Consider the following 10,333-nt stretch of genomic DNA (forward strand, 5'->3'; position numbering starts at 1 on the left):
ATACAGGCCACAAAGGGTGCGACTCCCTGACAGCACCAGGTGCCTTTGGTAGCACGTTTTTACTTCTATTACAATCGGATGACATCATTCTATAGTTTCTCATTTAAATGCCACTTGTTTTGCCCTGAATCCCCAAATCTCACTGGTTTCTGTCACTGGAGGTTGAGTTGGACCATAGATATTCATTGCAGTTAGGGACCGTCCTGTAAATTGTGGGACAGTTGGAAACCCTGTCCGGTCCATAGGAGATAATGTATGCCTCCCCCTTTCCCCCATTACTATTACACATGGGTGACAATCAAGTTAAATGTGCTTACACAGAGGTAATAACTATATTCACCACCAGATGGTGCTAATACCAAACATCATCATTATCATTATTACCACTTATTTATAACACGGCAACAGATTCTGCCACGCAGGACTTTAACAATGAGGGCAATTACAATAAAATACCAACATGAACACGCAATGGTCCAGTAGGTACCGTAAGGACGATCCTGCTCCAATGAGCTTACAGTCCAAAAGGAAGGTAGAGTGGAGACATAAGATACAGGGGCAGGACGCTGGGCTGATCTGGGCTGGGTTAAAGTCCCTCGGCTTTGCCTCGGCCTTCAACTCTTCCAACCAGGGCATTATTGGCTAGTAATGCCCTGTTCTTCAGGTATTATTGTTTAATTAACCCTCCATTGCCCGAGGGGCCTCGCTCTGCTTTGCAAATGTGGACATAATGTCAATGAAAAATAAAGAATCAGATCCAGCCACTTGGGACGCCCCCTACATGGGGTCTCAAGGAATGAAAAACTATCCAAAGTGGGGGCTGAGGCAGGAAACTCAGCTCAGGAAGGAGAAGATAATGACAAAAATGTAGTCAAGCACGCCAAAAATGGGAAAAGTCAAACGGTCATTTAAGGACTTAAAGAAGTCATAGCAGCACCCAACGTTTCAGACAGGCACCTTCATCAGGGGCCTAATGTCAATAACATACACGCTGAATATCTCCTCTCGGTGAGGTTTGTGAGAGTAATGAGGGGCGATCGCCTAACCCTGCACATGCATTAAAACAAGCAGGGGCATTTTATTAGGGATTAGATGGTAGTATAAACCTTGATCTGAGCTTCCGTATGTATGAATATTGTGGGGGGGAGTCTGGATTTGGAAAATATAAGCTATTCTCACTTGCAGACCCTCACACTGAAACTATTTAGCAGGTGCTGTACCTGCTGCTGTACGTCCTGTACCTATTAAAAAGAACTGGAGCTATTTCTGCCAGTGCTTGGAGCTTCAGCTAATTGAACTAACTGAGATATTGATGACTTATCTTCCAATGACCAGCTGTTTGGGGGGGGGGGGGGGCGGGGGAGGGGCGATGTAATACCACTTGTATTGTGTGTATAAATATATACCACTTAGATTGTAAGCTCTCCGGGGCAGGGATTTCCTTTCCTAATGTCTGATTTTGTCTGCACGTATTGTGTTATAATTCCCTGCACTGTGTTATCTCTCTTGTGAAGCACAGAGTACATTCTGGGCGCTACATATAAAGAAAGATATACTGTACATGCATATACAGAGACGCCCGTAAATAACCCGGTCTGATTGATAGTAGGATATGTGCATACAGTAAGTATTCCTCCTCCGGTGAGGTCACTTACCTGGAAGCTCCTGTCTCGCACACTGAGACGCTGTACTGTGGGATAGAGCAGGGGTGCGCAAAGTGCTGGGGGCGCGAGATTTTCTGGGGGGGGAGGGGGCGCGGCTGTTACGGAGGCCCCGCGTTCCCCGAAGGCATTTAGAATAAATGCTGGGAATCTAACAAGTCCGCTGTATGTTTTTACCTACCTTGGTTCACGCGACACGTCTCCATGGCAATCGGCATTCAATGACGCCGCAACATCATTTGACGCCGTAGCCGTGCATGGGGGGGGGGGGGGAGGAAGGGGGAGCGAGCCAGAGGGGAGAGGAGAAAGGGGGGTGCATTAAGTTTGGGATAGAGGAGGCACATGGCAGAGGTCAGTGGGTTTGGTGGACCGCCATTTCCACTGCTTATACTATGTAAAGTAGGGGTGGGCAATTCTCCAGTCCACAAGGGCCACTAAATGTTCAGGTTTTCAGGATATCCCTGCTTCAGCACAGGTGGCTCAATCAGTGGCTCAGTCAAACATTGAGGCACCTGTGCTGAAGCAGGGATATCCTGAAAACCGGAACACATGGTGGCCCTTGAGACCTGGAGTTGCCCACCCTTGGTGTAGAGTCTGCAACCACAATGCATTGCAGGTGCCTCCGGCAGCGAACGGGTTGCCGTAGTAATGTAGAACCCCGCCATTCTGCCTGTACATTTGCTAATAACCGTGACTCCTCTGAGCTCTCACACAAACACACCATCTGCACCCCGGGAAGTTTATTAACGCAATTAGCCGCCACTTTCTTCGCATGAAGAGCTAAAAGGAGCTACTCATCATATTCAAACGCTTTCTCCCCCCCCCCCCGCCCCTCCCCCCACCTCTCTTATCTCTAACTAAATCTTTATGGCGGATCAATACAGCGTTTCCATTCCCCCTTCCTTGTTCGGGCTGCTACTGGCTGAGATTTAGAGGTAATTAATGGCTTAACCTCTTCACCACTTACCAAGACGTGTAGTGGAGAAGGCCACGCTGCTCTCGTGCGCTCTCTCTATAAGAACATCAGTCAGACCGTGTTTATACGCGGTACGCATTTGCTAGATATGGGCGAATCCGTCCTAATCTGTTTTCTCGGATTTTCTTGCATTTCCCCCCCCCAAAAAAATCAGTTTCGCGGTGTGAAATCCGCTACACGGATTTGGCCGGTTTTAATCCGTGCGGATTCATAAAAAAAACGCCGTTGGATACAGCCCGCGGACGGATCGGTCGCACCCATTCCGCGGATTCAGCGGATTCTGAAGGAACCGGCAACGGGGCGCCGAATCCACGGGTTGGATTCTACAAATCCGTCCACGGGCGGCAGAATCTGCGCGGCGCATTGGTAATAATAAAGGATCCGCGAAACGCGAATCGCTCTTTTTGGGATTGATTCGCTGAAATCCGCGGACCAAAGGGATCGGCCGATCTGCCCCCTGCGGATCCAAAGCCGCCCCCAAAATATGCCCATCTCTAATATTTAGCCCGACGCCTTGCAGGCCCCCTCCGTCCGAGAAAAGGTACAGGTTTCCAAGCGGTAAAGAGGGGCGTGCAAACGTAATTTATGGCTAAATATGTCGCTACCTCTGGCTGCATTATCCCACCGAGTGCCAGAGGATTGTCTAATTTTATCATTGAAATATTTGCCAACATGCAAAACAACGACCACAACAAAAAATTGATTTTACGGCTGAATTTAGTGACATTCTTACTATGAAATGGGACAATATGAATGCAGCAAATGCAACTGAAATGCAAAAGCCACTGGCCTCAAAACGCTTTGCCCCCGCCCTGAATAAATGCCGTCCCCGTACCACTTTCCCACACACTGCGTCTGCCTGAGCGCACGCCGAGTTAACGGTATGTAAGCCAAATTCCCGCGTGTGGCTGGGGGACTCCTGAGTTTTATTTGAACTGAGACATGTATTTTCCCCTCTCACTGCAGTTCACTGATCCCAATACAGGACGATTTCCTGATTTCTTTCCCATCGCTCCCTACAAGTCGGAGCTTTGAAACGCTGACCGCTGTGAGCCCACTTATAACACATCGGGGCCTTCGGGGCGGATTCCGGAAGAATCTGCACGGGTTAGTGTAAGCGATCTGGCGCTCACTCCCATTGACTTGAATAAGGGTTAGCGCTGGGAATAAGAGGAACGCCGGGGTTGCAAGGACCCAGGGGTGGGGGCGGATGTGCAAGATTGTTCTGGCTAAGGCGAGCGGCGAGAATTTTTGCAAAAGAGAGCGGGGTTGTCGTTCCCGCCAGTGGAATCGTGTCCGCCCGATCCATACACTCAGGACTGGTTTACAAGTGTTTCTAGCTGAGGTTGCAAGGTCCTAGGATTGAGGATTGCATTGATAATGTTACCCTGCGAGGAGGGTTATTCGGCTGCGCTCCCGAGGTACCGTGAGTGCTACGTGTGGTGCGCCTGAAGAGTTACATTGGAGTTGAATTGGAGGTGAACAAGAAAAGAAGCGCAGGACACAGCACCATCAGCTCTGCGGCTGTTAGCATTTACCTTAATGCACTGACAATCTATATACAACTGTTACGATGAGACATTCTACAACTGCTGTAACCTGTCACTCTCAGGTCTGATTTATTCATTGACTATCTCAATTCATCCTCATATCCTCCAATACCTGGGAACTCTCTCCTCCTCCTCCTCCTCCTCCTCCTCCTCCTCCTCCTCCCTGTCTCTCCTGACCTCCCGCACCGTATCCCATTACGCCCTCCCTGTCGCTCCTTCTGTTTGCTGTTTCCGCACTCGTGTGTAAACTTTTCTTTCCAACTTCCCCACTGTCCTCCTCCTAGCCACATCCCTTCATCTCTCCTCCTCCGCACGTTTGGCAGGGCCCACACACAGCAAAACAGAAATGTGCCAGTAGCGCTAATGCTGTGAAATATGCTTAGTGTAACTATGACACTATAGTGAATACCAGAATGTCACGTGTTTCTTTCCACATATTGAAGGGATTATTATATGGTCAGATCTCATTATTTGGTGTTTGGACTTTTTTTTCTAGGCGCCGGATCATATTTGTTTTATGGGCCCACACAGTGCACCACTATTTATAAAACTCTATCCCAGCTACTTCTATACACCTCAATAAAAAGCCACCCTACAAATCCTCCTCTCACCTCCTTTCTCTCCCTCTACTCCTTCTTGCTGCTAGGGAAAGCTCTGCTAATCCTGGTCCTGCCCATATACACACACCTGCTCTCGCTCTCACCTTCCAGCCTCCTCCCTCCCTGCTAAGGGTGTATACCCATGTAACGTAATACCTACAGTATTTCTTGTCTGCTTCCTGCTCTATTCCCTTCTCCTGAGCCCCCTGGAATGTCCACTCTCTGACTAACTAGGCTCTGGTGGTACACGACCTCTTGCTCTCTTCAGCTTTTTGCTCTAACACAAACCTGGCTCTCACAACATGACTGCTGTGGAGGCTTCTGTCTCCTATGGTGGTCTCTCTTTCCCTCACACTCCACGCTCCAATGGCCGAGATGGAGGGGTATGTCTCCTCCTCTCCTCCTGCTACCAATATCAGCTCTGCACTACACCTCCATCTATTTCTCTTTCTCTTCCTTTGAGGTTCAAGCTGTCCAGCCTCTCTATCCTCTTTCTCTGCATGTGACAGTCCTCTACAGACCACCAACCTTTACAGCCTCTACCTCCTGTCTGACCACCGCCTCTTATCATTCACCACCACTCATTCCCCCCACCCCCTTCTATCTGTCCTACACGCTACTCTTGAGATCTCAGCTCTATTGACCTCTCTGCTTTGACATCTACCCTAAATGCTAACCTCTCCTCTCTCTCCTTCCTCTGCAACTGCCAAACTTGCCAACTCCTTCAAGTCTATCCTCTCCTCTTCACTTGATCTGTATGCCCCCCCTGCCGGCGGTCCCCTCACCTCCGCGAGTCCCCTCACCCCCGCTCCAACGTCATGACGTCACGTTGCCAGAGCAACGTGACGTCACATGACCTCGCGGCATCATTTGACGCCGCATTGCCATGGCGAAGCGTTTGAGAAGCTGCCGGAGCCAAGGTAAGTTATATTTACAGAGAGGTCCTGCAGCTCCCCTGGCACTTCATTTAAGTGCCTTCGGGAAGCGCGCGGGGCCTCTGTGAACCCCGCGCCCCAGCACTCAGTCTCGCGCCCCCCAGTGTGTGCACCGCTGCTCTACCACGTGCCCTCTTGATCCCATCCCCTCGCACCTTATCAGATCTCTTATTCTGCCTTAGTTCCCACTCTCACCCACATCTTCAATTCCTCCCTGACCCCTCGCACTTTCTCCTCTTCCTTTAAGCGTGCGGCGTTCACACCTATTCTTAAACATAACATGGACCTTACGTGTCTTACTAACTACCGCCCTGAATCCCTCCTGCCGTTTGCCTCCAAATTGCTGGAACATCTCGTGTTCTCCCGTAGAGTCAACTTTCTTCATTCTCCTGCCCTCCTGGACATTTTACAATCTGACTTTCGTACAGGTCACTCAACAGAGACTGTGCACACTAAAGTAGCTAATGATTTGCATGATGCTAATTTCTAAGGTTTTCCCTACTTAGGCTTTGGTCCCGCTGCGTCCGGTGGCGCGGGCGGCCGCGTTCCTCACCAGCAGGGGTATCCTTCTGAGCCGGTCCCAGTCCCCCCTCGCTGCACGACTCACAACGCGCTGTGACGCGTCAGCCGCCAGGGGATGCAAGAAAATTGTGATCCCGAGCGGTGGCGCGTCACATGGTGCGCTGATGAGCCAATCAGCGGTGGGGGCGGGAGCTGTCAGACAGCTTCCTACACAAGGTAGGGGGCGGTGTGTGTGTGTGTATCAGCGTGTGTGAGGAGGGCATTTGTGGGGGAAAGGGGAGGGAGCGGGAGCAGCATTCCTTCCAGCAGCCCGGAGCAGCTCCCTCCTGCAGCCAGGAGACCAAGCACCTGGAGGGAGGGAGGGGAGTAGCGGGTCCCTCTGCTCAAACCACGCCCCCTCCGCTCAAACCACGGCCGCCGCTCCCACTCCCTACAGGCCGTAGATAGCGGTCTGTGCCTCTCAGCGCGCTGCCTGCATGCAGTGCCGGCGCGCTGACTGAGGGAGCGGGGCCGTAGCCTTAGGCTAAGGTCCCGTTGCACGCGTCCGCACGGCTGGCTTGCTTGCCGGCGGCGCGTGCAACTCGCTGTACCGCGATCTGCGGTCTACAGGAAACTTCAGTAGTCGCGGGAGGGCGTGGCCAAACGGGTCGGGGGGGGGTGCGGCCATGACGTGAGGGGGCGCGGCCACACACACACACACACACACACACACACACACACACACACACACACACACACACAGAGACAGGCACTCACGCACACACACACACACACACACACACACACACACACACACACACACACACACACACACACACACACACACACAGAGACAGAGACAGGCACGCACGCACTCAGGCACACACACAGACACACACACACACACAGGCAGGCACTCACGCACTCAGACACACACACAGACAGGCACTCACGCTGCTTTCACTCCACACTCCTCCCCGCTCCCCGAAGCCTCTCCTCCTCCCGCAGCCTCCCCTCCCCATTGGCTCACAGCCACACCACGTGACGCGTCGAAGCTAGGAAACACCATTCTCTTGTGTCTCCTAGCGGCTGACGCGCCACAGCGTGTAGTCAGCTGTGCCGCCAGGGGGGACCGGGACCGGCTCGCGAGGATTCCCCTGCTGGTGGGGAACTCGCTACATTGCCGCCCGCGCCAACGAGCGCAGCGGGTCCCAGGCCTTATCCATTTCGATGTCTCTGCTGCTTTTGAAACAGACGATCACTCTCTTCTCCTGCATAATCTAACCTCTTGGTAACCGCAACAAAAGCCCTATCCTTGTTCCCATCTTACTTCTATCATCGCACATTTTCTGTCTCTGGTGCTAGCATGTCTTCGTCTTCTGTCGATCTGTCTGTTGGTGTACCCCAGGGCTCTGTCCTGGGACCTCTCCTTCTCTCTCCCTACACACTCTCTTTGTGACCTCATCAACTCTTTTGGCCTTAGGTTTCATCTCTATACAAATGAAATAGATCCACAAAATAGCCGCGCACACAGGGGGTAAAAAGCCTGTCCAGGAGGCAGTCATGGGGCACAGTAGAGAAGATAAGGGATAGTCACAATTTATACCCAGTTGCAAATTGGAGAATTGGCAAGGAGCTCAGAACCTGAAAGGAGGGGCCAGACATTAAACAAAGCAGAACCAGGTGAGCTGAGACCTAACCCTTTAACGGAGTGGAGACCGGCCCCTGTAATGGAATGTATCGGAATGATAACTCTATCGTTCTGTATTGTTTGTAGCAACGGAGGACATGGTTGGTGATGAGGATGAGGGCTGCCTTCATCCTCGGTTTCAGCCTGGGGGACCCCCTACTTCCTGAGATACAGGCCCCGTTATGGGGTGCCGGTATCCTCCTGCAGGATTTAAATCCCCCGGTCACGTGACGCGGGAGCTTTACAAGTACAGGGGATACCGTCACCCCATAACGTGTCCATGCAGTTCTTAAAGGCGGCTTTTTTTCTATCAGCTATTGTGCTTTACAAGTTTACGCGCGATAGCGGGGGGGGGGGGGGGGGGGGAAGCTCGGTGAACTTGTTAGTGAATCCCGTTTTTTACTTCACTTTTAATCGGCCGAGCAAAAGTTTTCCAAGCGGGCGCAAAAACGCTCTGCTTAGTGCATAGCCCCCTGAGAGAGATGTCCTCAGCACAGTTACAGTACAGCTGGGCTGACAGAAGGAGAGGAGAGTCTTGAGAGCACAGGAGGGCTGTGTTCTGAGATCAAGCCCCCCAGATATCCAAAGACCTATATTTCCTGGACACGGAGGACCCAGGAACCTGCCAGAGACTGACATGGAGGGCCACCTGCTTTAAGGTACCTCCTGAGACTTTGGGGTGATAGGCTGGTAATGGGATTATCCCTCCAGCCCCGCAGATAGGGACTGAGGAAGTAAGTTAGGGACACAGGGATAGGGCTTTGTTGTTTATGTATATTTTTGTTTGCTGTGTTGTTTAAAGGGACAGGCTCAATAAAGCCATATGTTAATTTCACCCTAAACGGTCTCCATTGCGTACCTTTGTAGACATCTCTAACAGTGGCCAAACCATGGTCTGCAAGACCCACCAAGCTGGACACCCAACCAGCTCGGTCGCTTAGCGAGACTGGGCCCAAGGGAATCACGCACAATTGAACCCTGACCACCACATGGCTTTTTCGCACAATAGAGCTCCCATCTGGCAAGGTTAACACCCCCAACAGCTGCCGCGACGAAGGCAACACGCGCCTTGGAATGCCCACCTCCGCCATGCCAGTCTTCCCTTCATTCTCTTCCTTTAAAAGAGGACATCAAAATACAACAATATAAAGGGGGCCAGGGCCGGACTTAGGGCAAGGGGGCAAGGCAGCTGCCCTGGGCCCCGTGCTCCCTCCTCTCTCTCCTGTCAGCGCCCAAGGGGGAGCTAGAGGAGGGAGCGCAGGGCCTCCGGACAGCCAGAGAGGTAGGTGTGGGGTTGTCTGGGCTGTGTCTGTCCCCCTCTTACCTTCTCCACAGTGTGCCACCTTCTGTAGTGTCATGGACGTCACAGCGTCACATGACATGGTGTTGCCATGGCAATGCAACATCACAGGACGCCATGACGCGCCTTGCCATGGCAACATAACATCACATGACGCCAAGATGTTATGCTGCCGAGACGCTGTCAGAGGCGGGCAGCTTGTTTAGGTAAGTCCCTCTAATTGTTAAAGGGGGGGCCCCGCTGGCAGCGTGCCGCCATGGCCCCCGCTAAGCCTAAGGGTGGCCCTGTGGTATCAAGCGTAACAAAGGGACAGGTGGGCGGGAACTTTTGCACAGGGAGAGGACTACTGTGCCTGCCCTGAATTTGAATCCCCCAGCCCTTCCCCCTCCCTGCGTCACCCCGAGATGTGGCGAACGACAATGGTGAAGATGGGGGAGAGGGAGAGGAGGGAGAGGGGGAGAGGGGGCGAGGGGGCGGTCAGGTGCCCATCACCAAGAGGCTGGAGGAGGCTTTATCTACTACATCGCTGGTCTGCTAGGCCTATTCATGTGTCTACCAACTCATTTACTGACACACACTGACACAAAGACACACTGTTACACACTGACACACACATACACAAAGAAACACTGGCACACACTGATACACTGACACTCAAAGACACACTGATAACAAAGACACACTGACAGACACACTGACAGACACACTGACAGACACACTGACAGACACACTGACACACAAAGACACACAAAGACACACTGACACACAAAGACACACACTGCCCACTGACACACAAAGACACTGATACACTGACACACAAAAACACTGATACACACTGACACACACATACACAAAGAAACACTGGCACACACTGATACACTGGCACACACTGACACTCGCACACTGATACACAAAGACACACTGACAGACACACAAAGACACACTGACACACACAAAGACCACTGACACACAAAGACACTGATACACTGACACACAAAAACACTGACACACTGATACACACACTGACACACAAAGACACTGATACACTGATACACACACTGACACAAAGACACTGATACGCACACATATACACACTGATATGCACACACTAACACACTGAT

This window comes from Ascaphus truei, chromosome 4, assembly GCF_040206685.1.
Source record: "Ascaphus truei isolate aAscTru1 chromosome 4, aAscTru1.hap1, whole genome shotgun sequence".
Classification (NCBI taxonomy): Eukaryota; Metazoa; Chordata; class Amphibia; order Anura; family Ascaphidae; genus Ascaphus; species Ascaphus truei.